The sequence below is a fragment of the Astatotilapia calliptera genome, chromosome 16 (genome assembly GCF_964374335.1).
Source record: "Astatotilapia calliptera chromosome 16, fAstCal68.1, whole genome shotgun sequence".
Lineage (NCBI taxonomy): Eukaryota > Metazoa > Chordata > Actinopteri > Cichliformes > Cichlidae > Astatotilapia > Astatotilapia calliptera.
The window spans coordinates 271,749-293,059 of record NC_137437.1 but is presented as its reverse complement, the minus strand read 5'-3'; the positions used below and the strand labels follow the sequence as shown (position 1 = coordinate 293,059).

The 21,311-nt window shown below is 46.1% G+C and overlaps 1 protein-coding gene across 3 annotated transcripts in view; it reads left to right on the top strand.

Annotated features, from left to right (window-relative positions):
• Nucleotides 1-21,311, top strand: part of raph1a (Ras association (RalGDS/AF-6) and pleckstrin homology domains 1a) — a 78,064-nt gene that overhangs the window by 23,471 nt on the left and 33,282 nt on the right. For 2 of the 3 annotated variants that reach the window (XM_080290736.1, XM_026143828.2), the window contains exon 2: nucleotides 11,112-11,170. The exons of the other annotated variant lie outside the window; for it this stretch is intronic. The gene's annotated coding sequence lies outside the window, so the exon portion shown is untranslated. The remainder of the gene's footprint in view (nucleotides 1-11,111; nucleotides 11,171-21,311) is intronic. 3 annotated transcript variants of the gene reach the window in all.

Genomic DNA, 21,311 nt, shown 5'->3' with positions numbered 1-21,311 from the left:
GTTTAAAGCGTCCAGATGACCTGTTACAAGTTCTTTTGCAGACAAAAGCAGAAATGAAGGAAACCTCTGCTCTGGCTTCCTCCCGTACTTTAAAGACATCTGTAAATCAGTCAGGTTAGACTGGTTACCGTGGGTGTGAGTGAAGTGGGCAGGATCATCCTAATCCTGTATGAATATTAGGGGTGGGGGAAGAAATCGATACTGTGTCGCATCGTGATATTTTGTTTGCTAATAATGTATCGATACAGGGACGGCAGAAATCGATATTTTGTTACAAAAAGGTTTTTGTGCTCTGACTTCAGAGCATGTTGATCCTTTTTCTGAGCAAGAATCCTGACATTCCTTCACTGTCCAAATGTGTTTAACTGTTTTTGGCAGCAATAAACATGACAGTTTACTTATTTTAATTTAAGACATGTTTTATTTTAATTAAGTTTAAAACTTTTTTATTTAATGTAAAATTATATTTTGTTTTAATTTACTTTCAAATTCTTCAGTTGCTGAAGGGGCTGCATAGTTTTCATAAATTGCATAGTTCAGAATAGCTGTAATTGTACCAGATGGTTGCATTCAGTTAAGTTGGACTAGACTGTAATACAAACCGTTCAGTTTGTCAACAATAAAACTGAAATGAGAGAAAGACTGAGTGCGAGACTTTGATATTAGATAAAATGAATATTGATAAAGTTTACCTTTATGTTCAGAATCTGAATATCGCAGAATATTTTTAAAAATTGCAATAATATCGTATCGTGCGTTAAGTATTGTGATAATATCGTATCGTGGGATATATGGTGATTCCCACCTCTAATGAATATGTCTGAAAAGTCTATACACTGCTTTAAACTGAAGCACTTTAAGTGTTCATGATCTCTGCGTTTGCCCGATTATCTTCTATAATATCACATTTCTACATTTCAATGAGTCTCACATTTTCCTAACAAAACAGAAAGAAATGGGGGCTCAAGACTTTTGCATGGTCCTGGGTCACTGGGATAGTGCGGTGAAGCGGGGCCTGGGGCCTGTCGGTGAACTTGTTGGAACTGAACCGCTCTGGTAGATTCAGCTGAGTCAGATTCGGTGTCTGCTTTGTTAATTATACGATTAGCTGCAGGAATCTGTAGAAGCCTCACTTCTGTGTTTGTATGTGCCTGAGCACGTTTTTCACTTGGTCAGTATTGCTTGCCTTTCCCCGTCTTGTACTTGTGTGTGTGTGTGTGTGTGTGTGTGTGTGTGTGTTCTTTGTACAGTCTCAAAAAGAGACAGAAAGTAATCGGGGGGGGGGGGGAAACCCACTCTGCTGTGGTCATGGTGTCTTCACCCTTTGCCTGTTTTTCTCACATGTTGAGGAGGTTGTCCTTGGTTCCTAGTTGTTGTTTCTGGCAGGAATCATTTCAGCTGAGGACCGAAGTGGAAAGTTTTATTGTACGTTTAGCTTGGGTGTCACAGTGTACATGTAGAAGCAACGTTTTTAAACACTGTAACGCAATAGGAGCTAAAATGATCTGTTTTTGGAGTCCTGGCTGTCAGCACAGCTGTGGACACTCAGGGTGTCCTCACCTGTGGAACCGTCACTCTGACCGTGTGATACTTTACACTGTGCTTTAGTCCAGCATTATTCTGTGATGTTGTTAATGAAGGTTTTACACGAGTTTGTGTGTTTGTGTGTGTGCGTGGGTGTCCATGCGTGTGGGTGTGTGTGTGTCTGTGTGCGTGTGAAGGCCGTCCTCCTTCTGTGAAGTAACATTTCTGTTTTCCAAAAAAGCAGCTGACAGGTTGTTTGTTAAAGTTTCATATTCATGGTTCAGACGCTGTTTATTTAACTGATGGATGTTAGGCTACGTCACTCTGCAGGTCTTGATGCTCAATTCAGACTTTTTGATCAAATCCGACAAATTTTTTTTGTCTGCTCGTTCACACTACAAATAAAATGTGACAGCAGACGCGCTCTAGTGTGAAAATATCGTTCACACTGCAGGCGAAAGCGCATCAAATCCAACTTCTTTGACCCTGTGCGAAACATATCCGATCATGGTGTGACAGTGTGAACGGCACAAATCCGATCATTTTAATCCGATCTGGGTCACCTTTGTATGTGGTGCTGAATCCGATACATATCTGATGTTTTAGAAAGCGACTGCTGTTTGAGAAGACATCGCGAACGCTTCCCGACCATCCCGTGTAGATGTCAGTGAAACTGCTGGGAAGACAACGCTGGAGAAACATGAACATTTTATTTGTTCTGTATAATCTGCAGATTCTGACAGAACTAGAAGCAGCGCTCCTCTAAAACAGCAATAAGCATCATTATTAGGCCAAATGTAAATAACACAATAACTTTATAACTTAAAGCAAAATTGGGAAACGTAAAGTCCGAAGTCTTTATATTAAGGCCATCAGTCAAACAATGCTGTTGGTCTGGGTCTAAACAGAGCGCGTTGTGTGTGACGTCTTCTTTTGCGCATGCGGCCGCTTTGAGCATTTTTTGTTTTTTTTTAAACAGTGCATTGTGTTTTGCGTCCTGATTGGCTGTAGACCCTCGTCAATCACTCTCCTCCATGCTGTGTCTCCTGTACAGTACAGGATGTGTTCAGCGTGTCAAATTTACATCAATCTTTGATCAGCAGCAGCGTGACTCTGAAGTTTTCTCCCCAACAAACACAACAATGTCGACGAAACGTCGTCACCTGCGGGTGCCTTTGGTTTCATTCTATAACACTGGGCTTATTTTTCTACAAAGGTTTGAACTTTGAGAGTTTAAACAAGAGAGAAACGTGTGAAAATGTTCATGCCTGTCTGAGAAAAGTGCATAAAGTGTGTAGTGAGGAGTTTTACAGCCTGTAAACATCTATATAATAATTGAAAAAAGATGTGGATTTCATCAATCTGGATTATTTTTAGACGGTAACTCTAGCGATAAATGAGGGACCGCTGTCCTGGCTGACTGACATTATTAGCTTTGTCGTCGTTATTACCGTGTTGTTTGGAAAATACGGCACACTTAAAATCAATCCTTTGATTTTTCTGAAAGTCAACAGAGCCCCTTATAATCCCGTGTGCCTTATGTATGAACTCTGGTTGTGTTTACTGACCTCAAAACGATTTTATGTGCACGGCGCTCGAAAATCTGTCAGATGTTTCAGTACGACTTTGCTAAGCTACGAAGCCGCACCGCTTGATGGATTGTTGGAGCATTACGGCTATCGTAGGCGGAGCCTCGCGGAGTGATACGTGCTGTGCTTCAACATGATATTACCGTATTGTGTGTGTATAACCTCTTTGTAAGTTTTGTGGATGTTATACATGGTTATGCTGAGGATGTGTCGGCCAGTTTCCACTGGAAATGCCTTTTGGTTAAACTGTCAGCGAGGAGTTTGCACTGTTACGTTTTTATAACTTTAATGCAGATAAAAAAAGCTGCTTGTTTAAGTGAAAATACACTGATGTTTGTTTGTTTTTTTGCACTAATAAAGTTGTGGAGTTGTAAAGTATTTTGTCTCGTGTCAATTATATCGTCAGTTATATCGTTATCGCAAATTTTCAAACGTATATTGTGATGAATATTTTTGGTCATATCGCCCTGCTCTAGCTACGTCCACACTAGCCCGGATAGATTTGAAAACAGCGTTTTTGTCTGAGAACGCTCCGCGTCCACACTAGCGTTTTCAGTCGTTGTGCGTCCACATTGCAACGGCCGGAAACGTTTACGTTCCAGTCCTGCGCAAAAGTGAGTGAGAATTAAAGAATTTGAAGAAAAGCTATCTGGTCATTTACAAAGTGATATTAATCCTTTTTAGGGTCAAAATTGAGAGCAATCAAAACAACCGCTGTATAACGCCCTTCGCTATCTTTGTTTAATTGGTCACATGACTACATCACATGACTAAAATGCGTCATCGTTTTAGAAAGTCTGCGTTTTCGAGTCTCCACACTGCGACAGCAGCTCCGTTCTGAAATGTGTGCATTTTCGAGAGCGTTTTCAAAACACTGCGTTTTTCCTTGAGGAAAACGGTGTCTCAGTGTGGATGGGAGGCCAAAACGGAGAGAAAACAGTGTGGACGTAGCCTCAGTGTCTTGGCAACTAGTTAGTCGCTGCAGCTGCTTTCAGTCGATCTCTGACTGCAAAAAAATAAAATCAATCTAATTCTGAGGTCAAACATGAGCAGTCCAAATCCTTTCTTCCTGTTGTGGAGCAGTCTGCCCAGGCAGGCTTGCTGACCTCCTTCTTTGCTCTTCTTCCTCCCAGCAGCAGTTTAACCCAGCAGCTCAGTGACATTGCATTAAGTGCCTGAGGTGTTGACTCTGTGTTTGCAGCATAGCGAGTGCTGTGAATCTCCCTGACAGCTGCAGTGTGACCACTGCAGCATCACTGTAGGACTTCTTGAACAGTGCTACGTTGGTAAATCTAAAACCGTTCAGCTCGGCATCAGCAGGCTGTCACAGTCAGCAGCCGGCCTTCAGATTGCAGTGCCTGGATGTACACTGAGGTGGCTCTGTCCTCCACGCAAGGGGGGTTACCGCATGCGTGAGTGAAAACTGTGACTTGGGACAAACTTTTCTGTCCTCATTCAAACTGTGCCGACACAGATTCTAGTTAAGAAAGTGCCCGCTGGAATATTTCAGACTTGATATGACAGCTAGCTAAAACGGCAACAGGTGCTGCGCTTGTGCCGATGGTCACCAGTGGAGAAATGACACTGTGGCACTGAGGAAATACTGTTTGCTGTGTCAGCAGCCATATTGGATGTAGAGGAAATAATACCCTGACACAAGAACAGGGTTTCCTGCAGTGCAGGTGTCGGCTTACTTCCAGGAATCTTGATATTTTGCAACAGCAGTTAGAAAATCAGAAAAGTAAATCCATGTGTGTCATTTTAATCCAGCGGCAAAATGATTTTTCATCCATGTTTATGTGATGTTTAAAAAAACTTTGAATGTTTCCAGTTTCCTTCTGTCTGATTGGATGTGCCCTCTGGCAGCGCGTACCCATCTGAATAACGATTTAAGGAAAAAAATGGCACGCAGCCGATGGGGCATGTGTGCTCGTCTGCGCTGCTCTAAATAGGTGCGTTGGGGGTTTCTACCAGCCCAGCTTCTCACTTTCAAACACGTCACACGCACACTGGTGTTTTTATAGCTACGAGGATGCTTGCTGACACCCCCGAGTCCCTAAACCCAAAGCAGGGATTATTCTTGGTTGGACACCAACAGCTGCACGCGCCACACGTCAGCTGTCATTGTGTTTGGCTTCTTTGAAGTGTGTAGTGCGGTGTCTTTGTGGAGGGCATGCCAGCATTGACATAGAGCCGCTGTCTAATGACACATCTTAGGTCCTTGCAGGTCCCTGTGATTCATAAAGGCCTAATGAAGTCTAACCTCCACAGCTGGACTAGTTCAAACTTGCACTCTTTCCAAATAGCGTTAGAGTCTGTGTGTCAGGGATTTTCTGAGGAACGGCACACGATGGTCTGGAAATGAGCTGTCGACCTGCACAATGTGTTTATTAGCTTTGCTCTTATTTTCTTGGAATACTTGTCAAAGTCATGCATTTCACTGCATGAACTGATTAGATGTGGAGGGAACATTTGTGTAGCTGCTAGAAGAGCCAGCTCGCTTTTTCCTCTGGTTTCACATTTTTGTGTTGTGCGTCTGTCCCTTTGTCACAATGTCTCAGAACTGCTCCGACTGCTTGGACGAACAGCTGGCTTGATGATGTTTTTGAATTATGACGTGATTGTCAAACATCAATATCAAAAAGCAGTAACAGTGAGAGGAGGCAGACGCAGGACGTCAGGGAGCTGCTTACACATGTTGTACACATGTACAAAGAAATCCTTCAGCTAGTGGCTGTCGCCCTGACAGTGGCAGCTTTCCTTATAAATGACTTTAAACGTTTTTCTCCTTCACACACACATTTAAACGTGAACAGCAGAGAGATTTCTACATTCAGCACAGTGTCAAAGTACGCTCCAAGATTAATGTAATCAGTTTAGTATTCAAACAGTCTCTGAGAGCATTAGCAGCCTGGCAGCTGCTGGGTCTGAGCCGACCTCTGGCATTTCAAGTCTGTCTGCTGTGATTCTGTGTGTTATGCTTGTATTTGTAGCTCAGTGTGTGTTTGACATCCTTCAACAAAGTCCGATCAGCTTTACTGATGTATCCTAACCATGAGACGGTCACCCAGCTACTACAACACTCCTGAACCTGCAGCACATCTCTAATAACAGCGTTGTTGTTTTGAATGTGACTCACTAATGGGTCACGTACAAACATGCTGCATCATCAGAATCCAGTGGGCGGAGCCTCAGTCCTGAGGATGTTTGAGGAAGACTGGAGGAAGAAGTCCTGCATTAGGAGTGTTTCAGTTCCTCTCTGCTCTGCATTCATAACATCAAACTATTAAGTCCTCTTAAAGTAATAAGGTTTATAATAAAGTCCTATTATGACTGAAGTAGTAACGCCATTGTTTCCAGAGAGCATAAAGCCTCTGCCCATGTTTCATAAGACTTTTTAATGGGGCCCGTTTGGCAGCCGGGAGTAACCAATCAGGACAGGCAGAGCTTTAATATTACAAGCATATTAGCGATCCCTTCACGGCCATAGGTTGGTAACACAGTGTTGTTTAACCTTTGCCTCTGCACCTGTCAGTGTTTTGAAGTCCCCAACAGAAAACTGTCAGGTACATGTTCTGCTTTGTGCTGGTGGGAGTAGAACAAGATATTTATACGACTGATTTTCAGGTGGTTCCGTCTTTAAGTGTCAGCGTGAGGTCCACGTACGTCAGGGAGGTCGTCATGAGAAACGGGACGTAACAGACGAATCACAGTGAGGGCAGGAACGCCAACATATACTTTACATCTGTGGAAGAGAATCTGTGGATGAATTTGGAAAAACACCAAAAAAGGTCTCAGGATCTGTTCATCTGCCAAACATGGTGGAGACGATGCACGGCTGTTGGTGGGAATGGACTGATGTTTGGCGATGCAATGGAAATATGACATGTATGAAAACTATTCAAGCCAAAGAATAAATAAATGAGTAAACAGAATGATGAGTGGAAAAACCCACAAACTATTGAAGTCAGCTGGAGCAACGGCAGAGCATCACAAAGAAGGAGTCTTTAGAGACGTCCATGTTCCAGACTTTAAATGAGCTGTTTGGAAACACTGTTATTGGCTAATGCTTTCTAATGCTTTCCAATTGCAACACAGCAGGATGGGGAACTGTTTTAAACGACACATCAGTTTTTAATTCCTGAAAGATATGAATGCCAAGTGATACGGCACAAACATGGGTGTGCAGCTGAGGTTACCACTTTAAGGAAGAGCACACGAAAGCCAAAGGTCATCCAGACTGAACTGTTTGATTTGTTGAACCCTTTAAACAGTCCCACACCAGTGTACTGTGCATCACTCCCATGGGTTTACACAGTGGATTATCTACAATGTCATATAGCTTTAAAAAACTGGGTAACACTTCCTGTTAGATGGCTGCATGACTGAATGCTGGTTCACTCACTGTTGAGTGACTCTTATGCTGGCAGATTAACAGTACAGGGGGATGCTTTGGCCTCAGCCTTTGTTATATCCCCATGTTGTGAGACTGACCGAGTTACTCCCCTCTGTCAGTCTCTCACATGCTCCCATTCTTCTCAGCACACAGACTAAAAGTGTCTTTGTGTTCAGAACAGCTTGACTACACGCTGAAGTTTGAACACCTTTTTCCAAACGATATGACCTCAGCTGGTGTTTTGAGGATGGTGGCAGAGAGCACTGCCCAACACTCGGTGCTTGCTGTAGGATATTATAGACATGCTTTTCATCAAAACATCCTTCTCATCCGGAGAGAAGTGTTTAAATCTAGGATAAAAGTTGTCTCGACTTCCGAGCGACTCGCTGTGACTGTTGTGCTCCAAAAACAACCCTCTGATTGTTTCATTGCTGGGAGGTTACTGACCTGTAGATGAGATGGAAGTTGCCGACTCGTCTGCGAGCGCTCGATAAGTAAAGTAGACGACCAGAATCTGCTGGTGACCGGAGCAGCTGTGAGGTGTATTTTGATAAATGGCCTGCATTTATATAGCGCTTTACTCAGTCCCTAAGGACCCCAAAGCACTTTACATATCCAGTCATCCACCCATTCACACACTGGTGATGGCAGCTACGTTGTAGCCACAGCTGCCCTGGGGCGCACTGACAGAGGCGAGGCTGCCGGACACTGGCGCCACCGGGCCCTCTGACCACCACCAGTAGGTAAACACGGGGTTAGTATCTTGCCCTTGCATGCAGCCAGGAGGCAGCCTGGGATCGAACCACCGACCTTCTGATTAGTGGCTGACCTGCTCTGCCACCTGAGCTACAGCCACCACCAGACCTCTTTTCAGTCAGTTTCACCTACACTCAACAAAAATATAAACGCAACACCTTTGTTACTGCTCCCATTCCCCATGGGATGGACGTAGAGACCTAAAATTCATTCCAGATACACAATATAATCATCCCTCCCAAACAGTGGTCACAAATCAGTCCAAATGTGTGGTAGTGGGCACATCTGCCATATTGAGATAATCCATCCCACCTCACAGGTGTGCCACATCAGGATGCTGATCTGACATCATGAGTAGTGCACAGGTGTACCTCAGACTGCCCACAACAAAAGGCCACCCTGGAATGTGCAGTTTTGTCTCACAGCAAAATGCCACAGATGCCACAAGCAATGAGGGAGCGTGCAATTGGCATGCTGACAGCAGGAATGTCAACCAGATCTGTCGCCCGTGCATTGAATGTTCATTTCTCAACCATAAGCCGTCTCCACAGGCGTTTCAGAGAATATGGCAGCACATCCAACCGGCCTCACAACCGCAGACCTCGTGTAACCACACCAGCCCAGGACCTCCACATCCAGCAGGTTCACCTCCAAGATCGTCTGAGACCAGCCACCCAGACAGCTGCTGGAACAATTGGTTTGCACAACCAAACAATTTCTGCACAAACTGTCAGAAACCGTCTCAGGGACGCTCAACTGCATGCCCGTCGTCCTCATCGGGGTCTTGACCTGACTCCAGCTCGTCGCCGTAACAGACTTGTGTGGGCAAATGCTCACATTCGATGGCGTCTGGCACGTTGGAGAGGTGTGCGCTTCACGGATGAATCATGGTTCACATTGTTCGGGGCAGATGGCAGCTGAGAATGTCCCAGTTCTTGCATGGCCAGCATACTCACCGGACATGTCACCCATTGAGCATGTTCGGGATGTGCTTGACCGGCGTATACGACAGCGTGTACCAGTTCCCACGAATATCCAACAACCTCGCACAGCCATTGAAGTGGAGTGGACCAACATTCCACAGGCCACAATTGACAATCTGATAGACTCCATGCGACGATGTGTTGCACTGCATGAGGCAAATGGTGGTCACACCAGATACTGACCGGTTCTGGGTCCCCAGACCCCCAATAGCGCAAAAAACTGCACATTCCAGGGTGGCCTTTTGTTGTGGGCAGTCTGAGGTACACCTGTGCACTACTCATGATGTCAGATCAGCATCCTGATGTGGCACACCTGTGAGGTGGGATGGATTATCTCAATATAGCAGATGTGCCCACTACCACACATTTGGACTGATTTGTGACCACTGTTTGGGAGGGATGGTTATATTGTGTATCTGGAATGAATTTTAGGTCTCTACGTCCATCCCATGGGGAATGGGAGCAGTAACAAAGGTGTTGCGTTTATATCTTTGTTGAGTGTAGGAACTGCGAGCAGCTTGCCACAGTCAATACTTGACAACTGGTCAGGCAACACACATGTTTACTAGTGACCAGTGGTAACTATTTGCTGGCTAACTGGTCTCTAGGTCGATGTGACTGGTGGAGTCATGTAACACTGCTGATGGGGAAACATTGTTGAGCGTTAGTAAAGGGCTCCTCCTCATTCATAGCGTACAGTTAGCATTACATGTCATCATCGATGAGGACGTGGACATCAGAGTTAACTTACCCTACGGCAGTGGGAGGGGATTAACCTCTTTACATTTACCTGGTCACCAGCAACCCATCTGGGGTGAGCAGCAGGTTTAGCTCAGCATAACCAAATGTAACAGCTGACATGATTGTGTGAGCCTGAGATTAATGAGGTTAATGAACAAGCTGGAACGTTCCACATGTGACAAACACTAAACTATAGACGGCTGGTTTTACACTTCCTGTTTATTCATGTTCATGAGCTGTTTTGTTAGTAACTGTGCCAACAGCACTAAAATAAGACACGCTCCACATGTAAGCTTCCCAGGGAACAGTTGCTGGGTTGAATGCCGCTGATGTGCCCGTGAGCACTGTGTTGCTCTTTGTTCGCTCCAACAACAGCCTCCTTGTTGCTTCAGCTTTCAGCTACTGATCACATGAGAGCTGCTAATGATCTTATACAAGTACGACCACAGCGTTGGTTTGTTCGGTGAAGTGTTGACGTTTTTATGCATTTGTCCACTCAGTTTGTGGAGACACACACACACACACACACACACACACACACACACACACACACACACACACACACACACACACACACACATCCATGTGACAGGTGAGCAGTGTGAACCTGAGAACACACACGTGGTTTCACACGTTGTGTTTGTGTGTGAGGCCCGATCACAGCACGACTGGGTCTGAGGAGCCCAGTGATGCTGTGGCTGGTTCAGCAGGTTTGCACAGAGGCTCACAGGGTGAAGATGGAGGCCGGAGCGTGGACGGAGCCTGCAGCAGGGTCTTCAAATGTTGGGGCCTGTCAGTTATTTTTAGGTCACACACAGGCTACACTCAGCACGGTAGATGCACACACTAGCGCCACCTGCTGACAACATATCAGGTGTGTAGACAGCCACTGTGTGTGTGTGTGTGTTATCGCATGTAGCGGAGCTGGTCGGGCTCTCTAAGCCAAAGGTCTTCTCTGTAGTGACGCTGCTCTCCTCTGCACCACATTCAGGCTGTAAGCAGGTCCCACACACCCACAGCCAGCTGTGACAGGACCAGCGTGCTTTCAACAACATGTGAGTCTCTGTCCATGTGAGGGAAGTCTGCTCTTGTACTTGATGCCTTTTCTGTCTGTGTCTGAAGGCTGACTGGATCATCACTGTGCTGCGCTCCAGCTGGACTGAGCTGTTAGCAGACCAAAGGTAACTGGCCTGAAAGCACGTGAGCCCTTTGAATCACGGACACATGCATGTGCTGACTGGTTTGAATGGTTCACTTCACACAGCTGTTAAGAAAAGTGATTTAGAAAATGATTTCTAGAAAAAATAAAAACAAATAGAAGAGCTGCTACAACAGGCTGCAGGCACATGGTCCAACCGTCCTCTGCAGCCATCAGCGTCACATCAGCAGAGACAGACTCCCCTCTGCCTGCTGCCTCTGTAGAGTGCTGCTCCACACATGTACACCAGCTCCAGTTCAGACCCTGTTTCATCAGGAAGGATAAAAAACTGTGCAGCCCCTCGTGAGTGAGGGAGCAGCCCAAAGTACTCCTCTCTGTTTCTGTCACATGTCCAAAAGTCTTTGAACTGCAGTCTCATAGTTGATCTTAAAATTTGTCTTAAGGGTAAGTGGGTGGCGTCCAACTGATGGTGCAAAGTTCTGTCGTGATTTCCAAAATAAAAAAGGGAACAGCAGTCCCACACCTGCTTTGAGTACTCCAGGAGAGTAGACTCCACTGTGAGCTCTGTGGACAACTGAACAGCTCTGTAGTGAGTGGCTCCAGCCTTCACCCACAGCCAGTTCTGAGTGCTGGTGGCAGGGCTGTGACCAGAATCTCATGTCCTGATATAAAACATCTATCGTCCGATAACAATATAAATGTAACATTTTCTGTAAGTTCTGTGAATCTCGGGCAGCTCGACTTGCGTGAAGTGTTTCCAGCTGGGCGTCGTGTAGCTGGAGTCGAGTGTTTTAACTGATGCATGAAACGATACATTTTTAGACAGAAGCTGTAACGGTTTCTTTATATTTATTACACGGCGTGCTGCGGGGAAAAGCCTGTTCTAATGTTGGAGTCTTTATTTTTATTTTTTAGCACCTGACGGCTCTTTTTTACTTCTCATCTGTAAATAATCTGCTCTTTCACGTGATTCAGTTTATTTTGAAAAGTCTCAACAGGATCTTGAGCTTTATTCTGGAAGTGGACATGCGATGGTTTTACCATCATTGTTGCATAAAAACAGGCGCTTGTCCGTCCGTAGTGTGGTTATATTAAATATAGGAGAAAGAGAGAACTTTAAGAAATTAATAATAACTACAGTGACATCAGAACATGAAAACATATTGCTGTAAACAGTTTATTTTGAGACACCACGAAACAAACGATAGCGTAAAATGAAACGATGTTTTTATATCGTCATCTGATATATATCGTTGTATCGAACAGCCCTAGCTGGTGGTATAAATCTGTGAACTCCTCCTAGAGCATGAGGTGTGTGTGTGTGTGTGTGTGTGTGTGTGTGTGTGTGTGCGTGCGGTTTAGGAGCCCTGAGATCACACAGCGTGTTCATTATGAGGCTGCTGCTCTGATATCTGTAGTTTCACACAAGTCTAAATGAACCCACTGCTGCACACACATGTGTACCACACTGGTGACATATCAAAGTGTGGTATGACCCACACACAGTGTGTGGTTGTGAGGGAGTGGTTTGTGTCAAAATACATGAGTGAAGTTAGATCAATAGTGTTTATTTCAATTCTTTTTAATATAGATGTGAACTAGCGTATGTAAAGTATGAATCCCAGTGCACTGGGAGTATATGCATCTGTGCGCTCTGTGAGAACAGATGAGACCACACCGGTGCCCGTGTGATGACTGTTTACAAACATCAGGCAGCTGTGACCGATCACATGATCAAACGTTAGAAAAGCTCTGCATGTCATCTTCTACAGGCTCAGCTCATATGCACGCAGGATTTTTAAAGTCACTCCATAACTAATACAAATCTTTCAAAGTCAAGGGCAGAAGTCAAGTTGTTAGGAAATCTTGTGAATGCTGTAACTAAAGGCGGGTTTTTAAATTCTCCTCTTTTTTTGTTTTTCAAACCACAAATATTTAGAAAACTCAAAGGTAGCAGAGATGTGGGAACAGCACCCAGCACAACATTTAACTGGATAATATTCAGCTGCATGCAGGTTCATCAGAGCACAGGTGAAGACCTACAACATCCTGAATATAACAAGTGGAACTATAACGGTTGTCTCACCACGTGGTGTCTGACGTACAAACTCCACATACGGTGGGTGAAAGCATGCAAGAGTAAAAGGTTTTTCATGTTTTCGTCCTGTTGTGAGTTCTTTAAGCCAAAAACGATAAACTACAGGAACACAGCTTTGTGTCTTTGCAGGGTCGGGTTGTCTGTGTTGGTCATGTTGTTGTAGTGTCACTGTGCCTGTGTTCTCACCTCAGCTTTCAGCCTGCTTGTGTGCAGGCGAATTACTCAGGGCAGCGAGTGTGCACTTACTCAGTCGTACAGTAGAATCAACTTCCTGCTGCCTCCTGTTTGTTTCTATGGGAGCAAAAATAGATCTCATTTGTTCTTTGTGTGTGTGCATGTGCGTGTGTGCGTGTGTGTGTGTGTGTGTGTGCGTGCGTGCGTGTGTGCATGTGCGTGTGTGCATGTGCGTGCATGTGCGTGCGTGTGTGTGTGTGTGTGTGTGTGTGTGTGCGTGCGTGCGTGTGTGCATATGCGTGTGTGCATGTGCATGTGTGTGTGTGCGTGTGTTTGCGTGCGCGCGTGCGTGCGTGCGTGTGTGTGCATGCGCGTGCGTGCATGTGCGTGTGTGCGTGCATGTGCGTGCGTGCGTGTGTGTGTGTGTGTGCGTATGTGCATGTGTGTGTGTGTGCGTGTGTGTGTGTTTGCGTGCGTGTGTGCGTGCATGTGCGTGCGTGCGTGTGTGTGTGTGTGTGCGTATGTGCATGTGTGTGTGTGTGCGTGTGTGTGTGTTTGCGTGTGTGCATGCGCGTGCGTGCGTGCGTGCGTGTGTGTGTGCAGTATCATGTTACATGGCTGCAGCTGAGCCCTGTTGGGGATCTGCTGGGTCTTGAGGTTCGGACGCTCACCATCATTTCCACCACACACATGCGCACACGTGTCCGTTTGCTTGTCTCTGTTTCTGTGACACAGGGTTTGTCCTCCAGCACGACACCTGCAGACACAGTGGCCACTGCGTAACATGTGTCTCTGGCTGTGATACGCAGTGTAAGCCAGCAGAAAGGCTGCAGCAGCACAGCACTCGCTCTCTCCACCTCCCACTCTTTCTCCGGATTCATCTCATCTCCCTTCCTTGAGAAACAGAAGCAGGTGTCGATACGAAGCAGGGAAACAGAAAGGAAATGATGTAATGCCTGCTGCGGGTCTCGGGGGAAGTGATATCATTGTGCTGGATCAGCAGGCGGCCCCCCCGCTCGTCCTCTGCTTCCTCTGCCTCCCACCGTCCTTCTTCCTGTGTGATATGAGCTAAACCTGTGCTGTGCAGAAATTACACTCTGGAAACTGTATTTACGTGAAATCTGCTGATGTAATCTGCTGTTGCTTTTGTACGTTGCTAAGAGAATCAAACAATGTGTGTTATATTATTAGTGACCTTTTTACAAAGCACAGGAAGTACAGGATGGCCTTTTTGGTCTTTCGGGGTAATTTCCTGCATCCTGTTTGAGCTGGTGATGATGTAACAAAGTTAAAGATGGCTGAATGAGGCGAATGACATCGGTGACAGAACGTCCCCCTGATGGACGGATGGCCTTTCCTGCTGAAACTGAAATAAAAAACTAATTTCATTGTTAAAAAAAACCCTACATACTAGTCATTTGGTTTAACCTACAAATACCTCCTGATCAAAGCTGCTCACACCAGCTGTTTTATTGTTTCTAACATTTGTAACTCAGTTTGTATTTATTCAGGTCAGAGTCCGGATGAGATGAGAGTCCAAGAGGTGAGCAGAGGTTAAAGTAGGAAACTGGGGAGCCACTGGTGTAGAGGTGAACGTATTCGCTTGTTCGATTGCAGCTGGAGACACAGATTCCCTTCTGGGGTTGTGTCAGAAACCCCTCGGCCTCATCCAGATAGCAGCTGGTGTCGTCTGCATAGCAACGAAAACGTCTTATCTAATAATATTAGCTGGATCGATAGAAAAACGACGTGTGTCTGTGGGTGGACGTGGCCATCGACGACATCCCCACACCACCAGCAGCATGGACGGGATGAGTCCATGCTGGTCTTACTGGACAAACGTCACAGCAGAAATTCAGACGCATCACACCAGGAAACATTTCCAGTCTTCTGTTGTCCAGTTTTGGTGAGTCTGTGAATTTTTAGCTGTGAGTGTGGTGTGGACGTGTTGCGCATGCAGAGAGGCTCTTCTTCATGCTGTGGTCGTACTGAGTGTTAAAGTTACTTCCTTTTAGCTCAGACCTGTCTACCAAGTCTCCTCTGCCCTGTGGTGCTAACGAGGGACCTGAAATCTCAGACCATCTGACACCAACAACGATGCCTGAGCTGCTGCCGTTTGTTGATTAGATATTTGTTTACATGTTGTCATGGTAGCGAGTTTTAAAATGACCTCCGAGCTGTGAGGGAGCTTTTGAAAGGAGAGCGAGGCTAATAATCATCATGTCGCCTCACCGCGCTGCTGAGTGTTGTGAACTAATGACTCTGAGTGTGCTTCCTGTGCTGTTAGCAGAGCTGCAGACGACTCTGGCACCATCACAACGATGCACATAGAACCAGAGTAAACAGAAAGCATCCTTCACCACACTCTGGGGTAAACGTGTGTGGATCACAGGAAGCCTGGCTCGCATCAGTCTGACTCACAGCTGTGCCCGATGCCTCGTATTTAACCTTCACTGTAGTAAATGATGCTAACTCACAGCTGAAACATGGCTGGTTTCCATGTTAGACAAACTGGGAGACTCCCAGTATACACGTCTGTCATATGAAGGCAGCATTGTGGGAGAGCCTCACTACAGAACCAGCGTTAGACTCTGACACACACACACAGTGTAAAATCATTCACACTGATCTCATCGTCAGCATGATCCTCTTTGGCAGAAATGTTAGAGGCAAAGTTAAGAGAGGAAGTGAGGAAGAGACATCCCGAAAACATGACTCGAACAAATCTGCTCAAAGATCCTGGATTTGAGACGGAAGCATCACCTCTGTTTGCTTTGAATCAGCTTTGACTCTAGACTTTAGTGATACCGTTTGCATTTGTCCATGATCAAACCCATCAAACTGGAAGCTCTTGTATAGGGTGAACTATTTAAGCTACCCTAGCCCAGGGACCCCTTACTGGGGATAAAGACTTTCCTAGGACCACCCGCCCCGCTGATAAAACTCTTCAATCATCGTTCTGATGGAAGCCAAACTCGAGGTAACTGTTTCTAATTTTAGCTGGTTTGGTTTTTGCATTGCTTGATTAAAATATTTGTCCAGTGTCCTAATTGGCTCAACCCTGGATGATGCACAAGCTATGACTCGCGGACCGCTGGAGGTCCGGGGACCGCAGTTTCAGATGTGCATCTTCTCTGGACCGACCCGGCCCTGACTGAAATATCTCAAGAAAAAGTGAACTGTGCTTGTAAGTGTGGTAATTAGACAGCGCTGTGCGTTTGAAGCTGTTGAGGGAGCCTTTTAGTGTGAGTGCACCATCAGCAAGCACCACAGAGGAACGAGTCCCACCCGGATTTACTCACTGCTGCGTTTCTCTGGACCTGATTTATAGCTTCGCTTCACAGAAACCCAACAAACCCAACAAGCAGGCCTAAAAATACCGTCCTCTGTGAGTGTGCGTGCGTGTGTGTGCGTGTGTGTGTGTGTGTGTGTGTTTGATGTCCTGATATAGAGCCGTGGGAACGAGCCACATTGAATGCACTGGAGCTGGAGGGGTCTGTAAAGGCTTTTCTGTTGTTGCTCTGTTATGGCAGCAGACCAGTTGTTGCGCTGCCACAGTTGGAACTGGCCAGTACAGATGCAGCATTTTGCTCAAGGGCACTAAGACAGCAGCTGTTGGTGAAGTCATGAAGGACTGGAACCCTCTGTCTCCTCTTCCCTCCTTTTGAACTCGTCTCCTCTCATCGCTCTCTTCATTTCATTTCTTTTTCTCCTTTTTTCACTTTCAGTTTCCTTTTGTCATTCCCCTGTTTACTCACCTCCTCTTCATTCATTTCCTTGTCTCCTTCCTCCTTGCCTCATTTCCACTTATCTCTTCTCACTTTGTGTCGTTCTCCACTTGTTCCCTTTCTCTCTGCCTCTCCTGTATCCTTCTGGTGTCCTCACCTTTTTCCCTCCTTCTCCTTTCCTTTCGTCTCTTTAGTCCTAGTGTGCTTATGAGTTTGTTAAGAGCACTCAGACTCTGCATTGTTGCTGCATAGTGCAATTCAATCACAGAAAACTGGAGGGCAAGCAGACGTCCAGAAGGAGCCTGACATTCGCTGTCTGAGGCCGCCCTGCTGCGTCCTAGAGGGAGATGGGCCTTTGTATCCTCAGACATACAAGCCTGAACACTGGCTCTACAGTTTCAGGTCTGGGAGGGGCTGTCTATGTTAGCGTTAGGAAGTCATCTTTCTGCTCTCGTCTGTTATTTAACGCTGTGGGAGAGAGGTTTAGGCCCCTCCCGTCTGTAATGATTTGTAGTGTTTGCCAGCTGGTTACAGGGCGTGGCGTCGTTGGAGTTTGCTGGAAACAAGATAAAAGCTCTCAGAGGTCGTTGTGCTGTCCGTCTCATCTCACAGCATCTTTTGTCTAAATGTCCAAAAAATTAAAAAATGTCAGTTTTATTGCGGCCAAAGACGTGCAGTAGGATTCAGCGCTGAACGCAAAGCCAACATGGCTGACCTCAGCTCGCTAATATGCTGAATGATCCCATGCAGCTTTCTGCTTTCTGTCTTCATGAAGACACTTTGTTGGTCTGCGTTGTGCTGAGAGCCAGAAGGTCGATACAGACTAGTGGACTCTAGCTAGCATTAGCTTTGAAATAGCAACTCTCTGTGAGTAAGTACAGTTATAATAAGAACGGGCACAGTTCCTCGTTAGAGACAACTCAGGGTGAGCAGCGTTCTCAGCACCAGTGTGCTTAGACACCTGCCTGCATGCTGAGCTGTGCATGCATCGTGTAACAGCGCAACGTTCACACTGTAGTGACGTCCTGCTCATGTGAGGGCGCTGTCGTCTCTACAGGATATCGAGAAACACTGTCTCACTCCCTCTAAATTGTAACAGACAAGTGGGAGAGGATGGGGGAGCGAGGGAGGAGGGGGACAATAAACGAGGGAGAGACATGAAGAAGGGAGGATGGGAGATGATTGCATGGTTTCATTGTGACACACAGGAGGAGTGTGGCTACAGCAGCACAGTAATTACTGTTTACTTTGGACACACTCACAGACACACACACACTTACAGCCCATCACAATGAGTTGCTGTCTCAGCTGTTTGACTCAGAGCTGTTTTTAAGGCTCCACCTGAAGGTGCACTTGACAGCATGCCGATGCTGGAGGGTGGAGAGAGTACAGCCAAGCTGGACGCTGACATCGTGCTCTCTCATCTTTTTACACGACACTTACATGTAGCCGTGCAGTGCAGTCATACCTCCTTCATGATGTGATGACAGATATTTAAAAAAGTAAAGGCACCAGCCGTTTGCTGTTTTAAATCAGTCCCAGTCTCCTACTGTACTGGTGCACAGCAGGACACTGGTGTTTTGATTTTGGCGTTTTTAAAGCCAGATTTTGTGATGTCACTGTGAATCTGCTGACTCACTGGCTAACAACTGGTCAGAAGCAAGAACCGAAGCAACGATGACTAAAATGTACAAAACGAACTGAAAACAAGTGAGATAAGCCCAGGCTACGCCTGCAAGCCCCTCTGAGACCCCACGGCCTTACCTGACATCATGTCACACGTCAGGTGTTTCCATCTCAGTTCAGACTGATCTGTGAGAGAATAATGATCACTGTCTCAGGATAAAGAGTCATAGGATCGAGAAATGTCAGCACATTTCTGGAGTGAGAAACTTGAGGGACAAATATGTTTGCCACCGAAATACTCGAGGGGAAAAATATCAGGTTTTTATTGTTTCTATCAGCCGACACAGGAAAAGAGCCACAGAGTAATGAAGACAAAAGCACCAGCATGAGCAAGAATGGCAACGACGCCGTTGACTCACCAATGGACTCTGAATCAGGCTTCACACGGACCCTCTGGTCACCATTTCTTTATTATTATCTTTATTCATATATGTATTTACTCAGTGGTTTCCTTTTGCTTTTTACAAACTGTCACGATCGGGCGAATTACACACAGTAGTTCGGCGTGCCCGTGTGGCGGGCTGGCTAGACCCAAACATGGCGAAGGCTAGCAGTGGGTTGGAACAGACACGCAGTTATTCTAGTAACGATCAGTGCACGAAGCGTGGCTTCAGAACTGGCGTTACAGACGGAGAGCGAGTGGAGCCGGGATGAGAAAAAGGATCGAAGGGAAAAACACTCACGGTTGCTGAATCAGGCGGAGACTGACATCGGCAAAATTTCGGAGCTCCTGACATGAAGAGAACAATGTCTGAGCGGCGAACAGGTGGGTGGCGTCTCTCTTTTAAACCCGGCCCCGTGATCAGCTGATCACCGGCTGACACAAACGGTGCTGCCAGAACGAGCCATAGTGGGCGACCAGTAGCCTGACACAGCTCCTCAGCCTGCTGCTCCTGGTGTGAAGCTAAGCTAACATCCAGCAGGGACGTGCTCGTGTCCGCTGATCCCAGAATGAGTTTGGAGACTCTCCGGAAAGAGGCCGACACACATGGTGGTCAAATAAGTGCTTTGTACATGCAACTGTTCTCTACTAGCATTGTAAAGATGAACATGAAGCACGGTGACAGTCTGCCTGGTATCTTTGTAACTAATATTCTAATTGGTGTGACGCCGTTGACTCACCAGTGGACCCTGAATCAGTTTTTGAGTGTCAGAGAAAAATAATTGTAACAGCACATTTAAGACTTTTGATATTGATTCCAGGCTTATTTTTAGACGAATGAACTCTTTGTGCAGAAATACCTGATGATTCATCCTTAAAACTATCCTGACGCAGTTTCAATGTACGGCAACAGCGTTGTGTGACAGTGTGGTCTTACGTCTTCTTCCTCCATTTAAAATATGTGGTGCAGTGACCAGATGTCAGAGCATCAGATAAGCTGAACCCAAGCTGAGTCAGACCTGATGAGAGGAGACTGTCCAACCTTTGGCTGCATGGAAACAGCAGATTGTTGCAGAAGAGTGCAGCTGTGAGAGCTTTCACAGCGCTCCTCTGGTCCCTCAGCAGCCCCAAACCACACACACACACACACGCGCACACACACACACACACGCGCACACACACACACACACACACACACACACACACACACACACACACACACACACACACACACTTGTCTAAATGACAGACCTTGCTAACCACAGGGATCTAATTGTAGCAGCGCTCCTCATACCCGTGTGTGTGTGTGTGTGTGTGTGTGTGTGTGTGTGTGCGTGTGTGTGTGTGTGTGTTGGTTGGCTATGTATCTCCATAAAGGGGGCAGAGTGGTGACGAGTAAGCAGCGCTCCAGGAATAGCATACTGTGCCCTGGGCAGCACTGTGGGGTTGTCTGGGTGGAGAGCTGGTGGAGCTGCTTATAGGAGGCCTGCAACACTGTCACTGTTGAGTACAACTCGATGAGCTGTATGTGCAGCTTCACTTCACAGCTAATCTTTACCAAAAGACAGTTTTTTCACATGTACTGGAAAAGAAAAGAACAGTGTGTAATATCAACTATGATGATTTCATTTACCTTCAGTGTGACGTTAGAAACGGCAGAGTCGAGATCCCTACAGTCAAAATAAGACAGTTTTCCTTTGCATTGATGTTCAATTTACAACAGTCGTCTCAAGGCGCTTTATGTTTGCGTGTGTTGATCTTCTCTGTGGCCTTCTGCCCTGCTATGAGCTGGTCTTAGAAGTGTGATGTAGGGAGAGAGTGACTCCTTCTGCATGCATACATGCCAGAGGTGGGGAGAACAGCTGAACAGCAGTTAGGGTGGCAGTGGGTTTCAAAGCAGCTTGTAGATGCAGTTTGAAGTTTCTCTTGCTGAAATATTCATGAGCTTCCCTGAATAAAATGTTGTCTGAGCATGTGTTGCTCTAAAATCTACTGATGCACCCCCCGTACTATCAGACCTCAGGCTGATGACAATCCCGACGGTCCCGCTCCTCTTTAGTCCGGAGGACACGGCATTCGTGGTTTTTTTTCTGAA